The sequence below is a fragment of the Myotis myotis genome, unplaced genomic scaffold (genome assembly GCF_014108235.1).
Source record: "Myotis myotis isolate mMyoMyo1 unplaced genomic scaffold, mMyoMyo1.p scaffold_m19_p_13, whole genome shotgun sequence".
Taxonomy (NCBI): Eukaryota; Metazoa; Chordata; class Mammalia; order Chiroptera; family Vespertilionidae; genus Myotis; species Myotis myotis.
Window position 1 is genome coordinate 12,252,267 of NW_023416317.1, and position 12,760 is coordinate 12,265,026.

Here is a 12,760-nt window from a genome sequence, read left to right on the forward strand (position 1 = left end):
TCCCCCGGTGATTCCCACGAGCAGCCAAGTTGAAAAACGCTACCTTAAGGAAACAGAAGCCCGCTGAGTGTTTGTGGTCCCGCATCTGCCTTTTATACTCTATCAAGTTAGACCGACTGTGGCAGCCCCCACCCATGTTCCCCCACAGGAGACAGACACACTGATCTCTTTTTTTAGCTTTGGAGCAGAAGAGGGCGCCTTGCTTTGGGCCTGTGGGCCTGTACGGGGAGTGGAGCAAAAGACAGGCGTCTCCTGCACAGGCACACTTCGTAAAGAGGTATTTATTGCCCTGAATGTATGCGGAGACAGCTGGCGCTGTTGAAAACCGGGGACTCCGCCCCTTTCTATGGAGAAAGACTTTATCAAGCTGAATGGCACCTGCCCGTTCCAGGGGAAGTCAGGGTGGCCTTCGGCACCTCCGCTTCCACCATGACCTCACTAAGTCATGACCACAAAATGCAAATCGACCTCAAAGCCTTTCCCGGAGGCTTCAGGGAGAGAGGACTGAGAAGCTCACGGTGCAGGCCACACAGCAGACCGTACCTGAAACTCACCCGCACTCTCCTCATTAGACATCTGTGTTTCCCTTCCCAGTGCAGGGCTGCTGGCTCTCCCCGCAAATCTCTTGGCTGTTGGGAACTGCCCTCTGCCTCCATCCCTGCTCTGCAAAGTACATCCTGAGAAGGAGCTTCATCACACCACCAGTTACTTCTCCTCGCCCAGCACCAGCTCGTCTGCCACTGTGTCTGTTAGGAACTTAGAAATACTGGAAAAGTACACATTCACCCTCATGTTCATCACCAGCCAGACTCCAGGCACCCTGGGCGCTCTGTTCTCAGAACTCCAAAAGCCCACGTTTTCTTAATTATCTACCGCACGGCCTCAGCCGGTGCCAGGTTTCCCAAATGGGCTGGAAACACCCTGAGGATATCATTGGTCACCTCTGTGCACCTCTTCTGAGCCTTACATGCCAATAAGCACTTTCATTGATCTGCCCAGATGGCATGGGAAGCACTGCTGTCTACAGGTGGTACCGAAGGAAACTAGAGACAGGAAGAAGGGCACACAGCGTGTGAAATCCGATCAGACGATGGGAAGATAAGCACGCGGCCCAGAGGCACTCTCTCCGATAATGAGGCTGAATCTCCCTACATGGCTAAGTACTGACACGCACTTGCTTTGACACTCAGGGGTCTCGTGCCTGCTGGCTCCCGACTGGAATGCAATAGAGAATAAATCATAGTAATGACAACAACAGAGGCTCACATTAGTGAGGACTCAGAAAGGACCTGCAAAGCACGGCTGGGAGTGCTTTCCCGTGTTAACCCGCTCAGTTCCCTGCACACCCCACAGTGTGTGCTCTCATGCCGAGAGGCGCACAGCCAGTGCGGCGAGGCTGGACTTCAGGCCAAGTGTTGGGGCCGACACGGTCACTGGCTGTACTCCAGCAGGAAAGCAAACTCTGCTTCCTTGCTCACTAGTTGGAGAAAAGAAACTTGGAAAGACAGAGCCTTAAGAAGTGAGGTCAACAGTTTGGGTGTGAAAGCTGCATGAGGGATGGGCTGCAGGAGCCTGTGAGTGGGCTGAGAGAGCCTGCCGCGGAATGGATGGGGCCGCGCGGAGACTCAGAAATCACAGGGCTGGTGTCGGGAAGGGCGGGTGCGGGAATAACACGGGGCCACAGCGTTCAAAAGACCAAAAATAACACCGAAGGAAACTTCTCCTAGGACATAAATCTGCCCGAGACAGGCGAGGCAGAGGGAAAGAAAAGGCACATCCATTTCCAGGCCTGCACAGGTGCCTGTGACTCAAAGTCAATAGTTGTTCAAGGACAAGGGTGATGATGAATGACTGGGAGACGACCTGTATGTCCAGGCCAGTGGGTAGTGCTGGGCACCACAGGGGAGGGTCCCAGTGTCATATAGGAATGAGACACCCCGCTACAGCGGTGCACACTGAAGGTGCATTCACCCACTCTCCCCTCACGTACAGGCCTCAGTGGATCTAGGGGAATCAGATCCTGAGCTCAGATGTGAGGCTAAAGCAGAAGTGATTCGACTTCCTCATTCCGATTCCAGAGGGGGCCAGATGTACTGGCAAGGGAGGTCCTGCCTGCCCTTTGCTCTCTGACTGTTACAAATGTACAGGAAAAGGTAGTGCTAGACTCACTGAAAACTCCATGTCCAGAGGCTGACATGTGCGCCGTCATCCAGATGTATGGGCCCATGTTGGGTGCCCTGGGACTCACTCACACTGGAAATGACTGGCAGGTGTCTGGGCCTTGCACCTCAGCCCAGGTGTGTTGCACTCAGTCACAAAGAGCTAACAGGAAGTGAAATCCCTTGCAAACACCCAAGGAGAAGCCCATTCGTGCTTCCAGCAACATTCCTCTGGATCTCTTCCTGCTGGTTCCCGACTGGAATGCAGTGGAGAATAAATCATCATAATGACAACAACAGAGACTCATGTTAGTGAGCCTTATAATGGACTTGCAAAGCACGGCTCTGAGTGCTTCCCTTATTAACCACCTGTTCTCTGCACACCCGACAGTGCCAGCTACCCCAAGCGTCTCTTAGTGCCTGGACATTCAATCTTCCCCACATCTGATGAAATCTAGCCCATAAATTCCCCATCCTTCTTCCCCTCCTGTTGAACGTTCTCGTTGCTGTAATCCGCTGCCCTTTCCAGTGTCCTCCAAGCCAGGAGCCCAGCTAGGCCTGTTCCTGAGCACACCTGTTTCTGACAGCTCCATTAAGGCCCAGAAGCCAAGGCCCCCGACAGGTTCTCCTTTGGCCGGGGGGAGGAAGGGGGAGGTGTCAGAGCTATGTTCTAGGAATTTTATTTCCAAATAAGATGAACTCCTCCCCCACCCCATCACCTTTTCAATTTTATGCAAAGGAATTATTTGTTTTAGGCTCGGCCCATATTTTTATTTTTTTAAATGTGTTTTTATTGGTTTATAGAGAGAGAAGGATAGAGAGAAACATTGCTGAGAGAGGAATATCATTGATCGGCTGCCTCCTGCATGGCCCCTACTGGGGATCGAGCACACAACCTGGGCATATGCCCCGACAGGAAACTGAACTAGCAACCTCTTGGTTTCTGGATGGACACTCAAGCACTGAGCCACATTTGCCAGGCTTGGCCCAGATCTTTAAGGTGACTTGGCTGTGAAGCAAAGCTGACTCAGCCTGTGGCACACTAGCTCACCAATTCCCCCAATCCAGGGGCTGAGAACCTCCGACTCCTGTGGAGACCTTGCTAGGAAGCTCTCTCCAGATCCTTGGGCCTCTCTCCTGACTTGTTGAGTCAGAATGTGGGGGAGAGACTCAAGAAGTGTGTGTCTTCACCAGCTCACCAGGTAGTTCTGATAATGCCTATGTCTGAGAACCCATTCTTACCTCATTAATACAGGTCTGAAATGGCTTCAATTATATATAAGCCTTGGGTCCACAGAACAGACTCTTAAGGGACCTTGTAGCTGACTGTGCGGGTTGTGGGCACAAGCTATAGACAATGGGGGCACCGAGGGGGGGCAGGGTTCAGCAAGATTTCACCGAATCTTCCCTCAACTGGATGGCTTCTTGTACAATGTTAATGGCAATCTAACAGATTAGCAGTAAGCAAACTTACGTTTTATGTATTGCCATGACTCAAACATTGCCATCGGTTCTAACTTAGATGTCTCTTTTTATGTTCCATCATTTCCAGGCATGAAAAGCAACTCGAACGAATCCCAAGGCATAAGGAAATGGGCCTGTTCTCAGGACTCTGCAGCATCGGAGATGAAGCCAAGCAGACTTTATTACATCCTCCAATTCGGCAACCTTTTGCTCAGCATTTTATTACCCTGCGGAAGCCACCCGGTTATGTTTCAATCACGATGACTGACAGGCTAACTTCAACACCAGGGCATCGGCAGCCCTTCCGCCCTCCTGGTCTGCGCCCTCAGAACAAAGCCCTTTCTAAGTTGTCCCTGGGCCTGGATGGAAATAAAATGGCAGTTAAGATATTCATCTCCTGTTGGCTCACTTAAACATTGGTATTTGGGGTCTGCTGAAAGTCACAACTCAGGAGGTCGATCTCTAAGAACTACTGTGTTTCCTGGAAACCAAGGGTGTGTTAAGCAGAGATAAGATTTGCAGTTTCCATTTTGGTGGGTAAGATACTAGAACAGGAAATGTACAGCCTCTCCCTAGTCCCATTCTTCTCCTGCAGAGAGGCGGAGAGGAAAGAGCTTAAGATGGCAAAATTAGCTTCCCAAAGCGAATAGACACGAAATGCAGTGATCAGACACCTCGGACGGGCTGAGGAGTCGAGCGTAAGGAAGGGAAGGGAAAAGCTCTCACACTGTCATAGGAAGCACACCCTGGTCTACAATAACCAGTTTCTCTAAGGGAGGATGAAGGAAGGAGGCCCTTTTTTCCCTCATATATTCATAAAAGCGGGGGGGAGGGGGAGTTTATAGACAAAAAGAAACTATATCAATAGCTCTGCTACAAAAAAACAAACACAGAATTGTTCTTTTTCACCACACGCCTCCTTGAGAACCCCTTTGGCTTATGTTCCACTCCCACAACCCGGCACCATCACCAACATGGTGTTTCCCGTGACTTCTGCAGCAATGACCACAGGCTAGTGGCTTCAAACAACAGGAATGTGCTCTCTCAGGGTCCTGGAGCCCAGGCTTCCCGAACCCAGCGAGGCCGGCTCCCGCCAGAGGCTCCGCAAGCTGTCCTAGCTGGTGGCCACGGCAGTCCTTGGCCACGTCTCTCTCTGCCTCTGTCCTCACATTCCTCCACTCCTCTCTGCATCTCTCCTCTGTGCCTGTCTTATAAGGACACTCGTCACAGAATTAAGGTCCCATTCAGATAATCCAGAATGATATCCTTAAGGTTTTAATATCTTTAACATAACTATATCTGCAAGGCCCTTTTCCAAAATAAGATAACATCTTTATTTGAGGGGTTTGGGGTATGCTATTCAGCCCACGACTTGGGACATTTGGCCTTTGACTGCTTCTGATCCAGTTAAGTCAATAGACTGAGTATGACTGACTTATATCCATTTCAAACCTTCTTACATGTCTGTCATCGCCCTGCTTATTGACAGTGACTGTGGGAGCCTCCTTGGTCTGGGAAGCCCGCTGGTTCCCAAGCCTAGTCTGGATGCTGCTTTCTTAGCTGAAGGTAGAAACTACTACAGCGTGAACAGGATATGCTCAGAAGGGGAAATGCCAGGGAGGAGGTGGCAGTGCTGGCAACCTCACCCCGCCTCCGGGCTGCTGGTTTGTGGAGCAGGTCAGGCATTGACCCCATCTCAGTTTTGAGAGCAAATGCCACCAGAATGCCTGCCCCCTGCCTCTAAGGCTAATTCCACATGTCACTTACTGGCTTTCGATCAAAGAAATAAGTAAACATCACTGAGAAACAGTGACTTGAGTCATACTGCAGGCCCACCTGCAGTTTGGTTTCCATTTTGTCTTTGCAATTAAAACCCTACAGGAGCCTCGTTTCTGCCTGTCCACCCCTCGATTTCCTCACTCCAGGCTCTTCCTGTAACTCTGCCCTGAATCTCTCCTTCCACGCCAGCTCCAGGAGCCCAGGCTCAGCTGGCGGCATGATGGTCCAACATTGACTACTTACAGTGCCTTTTAAAGGATGTGCTAAGAGCTAACAGAGCCACCTGATAGGAATATGTTGAAAAACAGCTATTACTCCTTGTGCTAAAGTGGGTCTGGCCTGCATTTAGAAAACTCAAAAGGTGAGGGAGAGCAATGCTTAAGTCAGAACAATGTCCCTAGCAATAATAACCTTCTTTTTCTCTCTGATTCCTCCTTAGGCATAAATACCCCCTAGGTTGCTTCTGTTTGGAGAGGGTAGTTTTATGGTAAACAATAGATAACTTAGAGGTATGTGCAGGTCCATTTCTGTTGTGCTGGTGCCTTTCTGTATTGACAGCATTACAAAGAAGGTGTCTTATGTTGTTCTTTGTGTCCTTACTTTTCAAGCTTCAGGTCCATTCCTTATCTTTATTGTTCCACGCACAATCAAAATCCAAATGATGGAAGAAAATGATACTGTTTTTGGCAAGGAGCCTGAAAGAATCTTTTCCCATGATTATCGTCACCACAGCTAACCCAACGTTACAGAACAATACTTGTCAGACCCCATCTTGTCTTTCAGAGGGCAAAAGGGGCTGTGTCTCTGAGCAGAAACCTCTCCCATCTGTCCTCTTCTGTATCCAAGCTTGAGACTTGGGTCTGGGCACAGACCTCCTCCTTCCAGTGGGCTGTACCTCCTGAGTATACCTGCCCAACATGCTGGTAAAAGAAGGAAATGAGCCCTAACCTGTTTGGCTCAGTGGATAGAGCGTTGGCCTGTGGACTGAAAGGTCCTAGGTTCGATTCTGATCAAGGGCATGTACCTTGGTTGCGGGCTCATCCCCAGTAGGAGGTGTGCAGGAGGCAGCTGATCGATGTTTCTCTCATCAGTGTTTCTAGCTCTTTATCTCTCTCCCTTCCTCTCTCTGTAGAAAATCAATAAAATATATTTTTAAAAAAGAAGAAGGAAATGAACTATTGCTGTATAGTTATTGTAGGTATATTTGCAAATGTTATTTTATTTAATCCACACACGATCTCTATATGACACACATGGAAATTTAGACTCAGAAAACTTAGGGGATTTGCTCAAGGTCACATAGTTGGTAGTAGGTGGGTTTGGGATCAACTCACGTCTGAGTCCAAAACCTATGCTCTTTAGAGAAGAACTGTAACCAAGGACTTTCAACAAAGTTAATAAATACCTTCCCTAACTTTTCTCCTAATTGTCTATTGAGTAGGCAGGTTGGTGCTTTGTACTGACATTCAAAGGAAAAGGGGGAGAGATAGTCAAGGGAAGGCAGGGAAAATCCAAACATTCTCAAGGTGAAAGCATCCCTCTAATCATGTAAATGAAGACCACTAATGGCATTCCTATAACTTAATAACATATGGCAAGGGTGTTACTAAAAGTGCTTACTATAACCCTGAGGCAAATGTGCTCACCAAAAGGTTAATGATTATGTATCCTAGAAATAAAACAACATAAAATAATTCACATGTGATTATTGAATAATAGAGATTGAAAATATGGGTCAGTCCTACTTGGAACCACCACCAACCTTCAAGCATGGTCACACACTTGTAGTTCATTTCAGTTCTGCAAACATCTTGACCACCTACTATGCATCGCTGGCTATGGCTCAGCAGCCAGAAGTGAGGCTGCCCCAGAGGTACCGCTGGAAAGTGGAGTCACTGTGGACTGCAGAGGAATGGGAAGAGCAGGGCTAGCTTCAGCAAGAACATAGGTCCTACTCCTAGGCACCTAGAAGATTTTTCTGAGTCTATCCTTACTAATATTATTATTCTTTTTTCATATAAGACTCACAAAAATCAGCCAGTCTTCCTTCTTTCCACTCTCTCTTCCTTCTTCTTATATTTATTTGATAAATATTTATTCAACACCTACTGTGTGCCAGGTATTGTATGTACCAGGTGCTGGTGCTATAAAGCTGAGCAAAAACATTTGGAAGCAGCATTATCCTCCTTCTGTAGGTGAGGAAACGGAAGTTTAGAGGGTGTGTGTGACTTGCTTAAGGTCACACACTAGTAATAGTGCATGTCTGTGTACTAAAGCTTGGGGCTCTTTGCCCAATCAAGTTGTTTACCAGATGGCAGGACAAGAGAGAATAGTAGATGCTCTACGAGTTAACTCCTGGTTTTCTGTAGAGACCAGGCCCAATAAACACACCTACTTTCCCCATCAAAATTAGCTGGGGAAGCAATCTAGGCCTCTCAGGTTCAATTATCAATTCGATGAGCATTTACTAAGTACCATCTGTGTGTACATCTGGGGGGTGGGGGTGGACTCTCAGAGAGCAATTGTGGCTCTTTATTTCACCCCGATGTCCTCTCCTGGGGCCACAGGATAGCAGCATTTCCGTCACTCTCTGAGCATTCTGTCTAGTGAGCCTGGCCCGGTGAGCATCTCCCTGTCCCATGCTGTTCTTAAGGAATAAGACCCCCAGATACCAAATGAACCCCATCGTGCTGGTCTATGGTCACACTTTAGTGAACAGGCTTCCCATCCAGGTTGCTCAGGGCTCCTTCACCACCTTTATGATTTTCTGTCCTGCCCCTCCCCTTTTTCTTCTTTCTCAGAAGGTAGCTCACAAAAACAAGTCCAGAACCTCCAGAGAGAGTCTAAAGCAGTGGTTCTCCATCAGCGCCACCTGCTGGGGAGGGTTTGTTAGAACTAACAGCAAGACCCCACCTCCAGTGCTTCCACTCAGTAGGTCTGGAGTGGGGCCTGACATCTTCCCAGGTGATACTGATCCTGGACCCACACTTTGAAAACCATGGGCCCGACAAGTAAAAATAATTCATTTTTTATGCTGAATCCAGCTTGTTTTTCAGGCCTTGCACCGAACATATCTTAGTCCACAGGCAATGTACTGCAAGTTAATTCCAATCCGTCCACTCATGCATCTCCGGTAGGTTTTTGGAGTTATTTAACACCACAGAAGACTTCCTGCCTGGGCTAATTATGTGATTAGTTTAGATCGATAAAAGATGAACAAAGGAAAAGTGGGGCAGCTGCAGCTCACGGCCAACTTGATAGAATGGTGCTATTTCAGCTAAATTGGGGTCAGCTGCTGAAGAGTTCAATGTCATTATTATTATTATTATTATTATTATTATTATTTTTGAGGTATAATTGACATACAACATTATGTTAGTTTCGGGTGTACGACATCATGATTTGATATTTGTGTATATTATGAAATGATCAGCACAATGAATCTAGTTAACATCTATGACCACACAGTTATAATTTTTTCTTTTGATAATTTTTAAGATTTACTCTCTTAGTAACTTTCAAATATAGGATTAACTAGAGTCACGATGCCGTACAGTATGCCCCCATGACTTATTTTATAACGGGAGACCCCCTTCACTCATTTTGCCCATCTCCCTCCCCACACCTCTGTCAGCCACCAACGTGTGCTCTCTCTCTCTGAGCTTGGTTTTATTTCCTTTTGTTTTTAGGTTCCACATGCATGAGAGATCATATGGTATTTAAGGCTTCAATGTTGCTATCTTGAGGGAAATGGAACTTGCCCCTGCTATAGTTGGAATTCATTGAAAAATCCATTCCAATTTAAGGAAGGACAAAAGCCATATACCTATAGCTTTGGAAGGTTGTATCAGCGCAGAAGTCTCACATTTTCAGGAGAAGGGAATGAATGGTAGGGAGCCTGCACTGACTGTGCATCAGCCACGCACCACTGACCTTTTGATGCAGGTAGGACTATCCTGATTTTACAAACAAGGAAAATCAGAGAACGGGTCACCCAAAGCAGTGGTGATGATGATGGTGACAGTAATAATAATAGCGCCTAACATTTACTGAGCTCTTACTGTGGGGTTATGTTCTAGGCACTTTTTTTCTAGGTACTCTGTTATTAGTTCAGCCAGTCTTCACAACTCTTTGAGTAAGTTCCATTATTATCCCATTTCACAGAGAGGAAAATTACAGCACAAGGATGTTCAACTTGCCCGTGGTTGTCCGGTTAGCAAGCGTCAGACATGGACTTGAACCCAAATGGTGTGAATTCAGAATCCATGACATTTTCCTGGCTGAGATGCAAACCCAAGTTGACCAAACTCTGACGTCCCATTGCCCTGCTGCCCTAGCCCTTCTCCTGGGGGAAGAGCCTGGGGGGACTCTCCCACTCACACCCAAAGACAACTCTAACTACCCCCACCACCTCTCCATCCCGCTGCAGATCTTGGCTCTATGTATTCATAAAGACCTCACAAACTGGCATGTAGAGCTCTCGGGCTCAAGAGAAGGTGGCTCCCACCTGGAAGGGAAGCCCCCAAGAGGGAAGGCATGTCATTGCTCCAGTGAAGTTTTCCCAGCTTCAGTTCTTCCCCACCTTCCACAGTTTTGCCATATCTGCATAATACCTACGTTATTTTCTCACTACACTCTCTTCTACTCAACTCTCATTTTTACTTACATTTGTTCGATGAAACTCAAAGCTACTGAGGCAAATGGAAAGCCAGTACCCATTACCATAAATGGAAGCTAACCAACAGGATGAACACAAAGTTAACTCAATTCTACCTACCTACTGTGTATGGGCGCTAAAAGCCCTGCCTCTGGGCCTGCCTTCTCACTTTATTATAAGGGGACATTGGTGTTAGGTGTTAGAATACACTAGCACCAGGCAGGGTCCCCCTCCTTGAGGACAAAAGAGACATGGAAAGGGAATACTGTGTCACCTTGTGATATGATGGTTTCACTGGATGTTTGGTCCATGGGGGGCGGGGAGGATACAGACCCAGCTGGGTGTGGCCTGCCAGTGCCGTGTCCATGCCCTAGAGCCAGCGAGGCTCCTCTGCTGCTGTCTATGCAACAGGCACATCGTGAAAGGGCGCCTCAGGGAAGCAGGCAAAAATGAAGAGAGAAAAATGATCACACTGCCAAAGAAGCAGAAGGAACTTCAACAGAAATAGTGATTAGAGAGGAGTTTCCCCTTTGAACAGAAGCGCCTTTGATAGTGCCTTCCTCTGTTCTGTTGTTCAGCTGCAACCATGGATAAGCAGGAAGAAACAAATGAGCACTTTTGTGTATCACCAGCATCTGTCATAGCAGAATTCTCTCCATCTCCATCTCCAGCCAAAGGAAGAGAAGTGAAGGAAGGGGAAGGAAGGGAAGGGAAGAGAGAGAAATAAGTCCGGCAAAGAGGGTTTGGTAAGGCACCCCCACTCCCACCTCCAAGGGCCCTAGAACATTCATTGTCTTCAGAGACCTGAGAAAGTCACTTGATCCTCCTCCTCCCATTTTTTCCTTTGACTTGGTTAAGCACCTTTGGGGATATAAATAGTCTACATAGCAGTAGGTTTTAAAACTTACTGCATAGATATTTTAAATAAGCAAGAACTCAACAAAACTGCCTTTCCATAAAGCATACGGATCACACAGACACTCTCCTTGATAAGGGTCTCTGTGGGGGTGATGAGAGAGCACTTTCAATGGAGCAAATGCCATGCCCAATGCTTTGCCGCCAACAACCAACTAATCCTCACAAGAAGCCAGTGAGATGAATCCTATCATCATTCCCATTTCACAGACTAGGAAACTGAGACTGGAGAGTCTTAGGAACTTGCCCAAGATCATGGTGTTAGTGAATGCCAGAACCAGGCTCACACCTGGGTCTATTATGCACCAAAGGTTTTGGTCTTAACTATCAAGCTCTGTTGATTCCCTGATGGAGAGGAACTAAGTATTCATTACCATTTCTAACTAATTATATATCATTAAGGCCACAGAGAAACTAATAGGAGCCAAATGTTTCCCCAAGGCTCTATTGGCCCAATGTTAGTTTGCACAAGACGCAGGAGCCTGATAGCTTTCTCATATTAAGATCTTATTTCTCCTCCCTGTGCATATCACAGATCAAGTACTAATAAGAACGATCAAATCACAGTAGTTGAGGTTTACTGAGCACTTATTAGATGCCAGATGTTATGCTAAATATCCCTTATGCATTTTCCTCTTAATCCTCACCCACCATCCTATGAGATAGGTGTTGCCTATGAGAAAACCGAGGTTCAGGCATGTTCAGTAACTTGTCCAAGGTCCCTCCGCCTGTAGGGGGCAGAGCAAGAGCGGTGAACCCAGCCATCTCTCTGCAGACCACAGAGCCCACACTAGGACATGGTGTAGTAGTAGGATCAAGGAGTACACAGGTTAGGGACTCTGCACGTTCCTTCTCCAAGATCGCAGAGATGGGTGAAAGGAACTCATGGAAATTTCTGGGGGACTTAATATCTACTAGGCCTTTGTCTCGGCCAGTGATCCAGAGCAAAGGCTAGCTAGAGGTGGGCTCTTCACAAACGCTCGTGCTCTCTGCACTGCTGCATGCAAAAGGTAACGCGCAGCCTTCCTTTGGGGTCTCAGGGAGGCTGTGTGCCCACAGCCAAATTCCTGTAAATTAGAATGTGTCTGTGTCTGTTACCCCATAGGAGAATCTGAAGCCTTCCAGAGTTAGTGTTCTGGAAACTCTTCCAAGTACCCTCCCTGCGTGTATTATATTTCCTGGTCTAGCTTCAACACACAAACTTGAACTACATTTTATAGTTTAATTGTGCAGAATGAGGAGCTGCTACACCTAAGATTGTTCCACAGCAACAGGAATGTGCACGAAGTCCAGAGGGAACTGGCTAAAGAAATGCATATAGCCCAGGGCCTTCCCCTGGGAATGGCATTCTGTCCCTCGGGGGGGGGGGGGGGGGGGGCAGGGAATTGCACCATGGCAGCCAATCCCAGGAGACTGTTCTGAAGCGCACAGGTTGGAAAACACTGTTCGATTTCTCCTCTCCTGGGGGGGTTCTCATCCCAAACTCAGATGCTTCCTCTTCCAGCAATTTTTTTTTTTTACTATCCTCACCTAGCTCTGTACTTCATTTCTGAGATTCCATTGCCACTGGGACCTTCTACTTGTTTTCCTATATTTCACAAATAAGTCAGAGATACAGGGAGGGAAAGGGGTTAGTGGCAGAGGGAAGACACACACAGGGAGATAGGAAGAGGCTACGTTCTAATGACATGGTTTGGGCTTCCTGGATCCAGCTACACCTGAAGCCAACAGACCCCTGAGCTTTAGTTGTGTGAGCCAATAAGTGCTTTCTGGGGTTAGAACTACT

The 12,760-nt window shown here is 47.3% G+C and overlaps 1 protein-coding gene and 1 long non-coding RNA gene across 2 annotated transcripts in view; one reads left to right on the forward strand and one right to left on the reverse strand.

The window, feature by feature from the left end:
* The window catches only part of FHIT (fragile histidine triad diadenosine triphosphatase), a 1,348,303-nt gene extending 1,344,287 nt beyond the window's left edge, over positions 1-4,016 (forward strand). Inside the window, exon 10 of the mRNA XM_036331720.1 lies at positions 3,712-4,016. The gene's annotated coding sequence lies outside the window, so the exon portion shown is untranslated. The remainder of the gene's footprint in view (positions 1-3,711) is intronic.
* The window catches only part of LOC118667931, a 134,856-nt gene that overhangs the window by 36,690 nt on the left and 85,406 nt on the right, over positions 1-12,760 (reverse strand). The window lies entirely within an intron of this gene.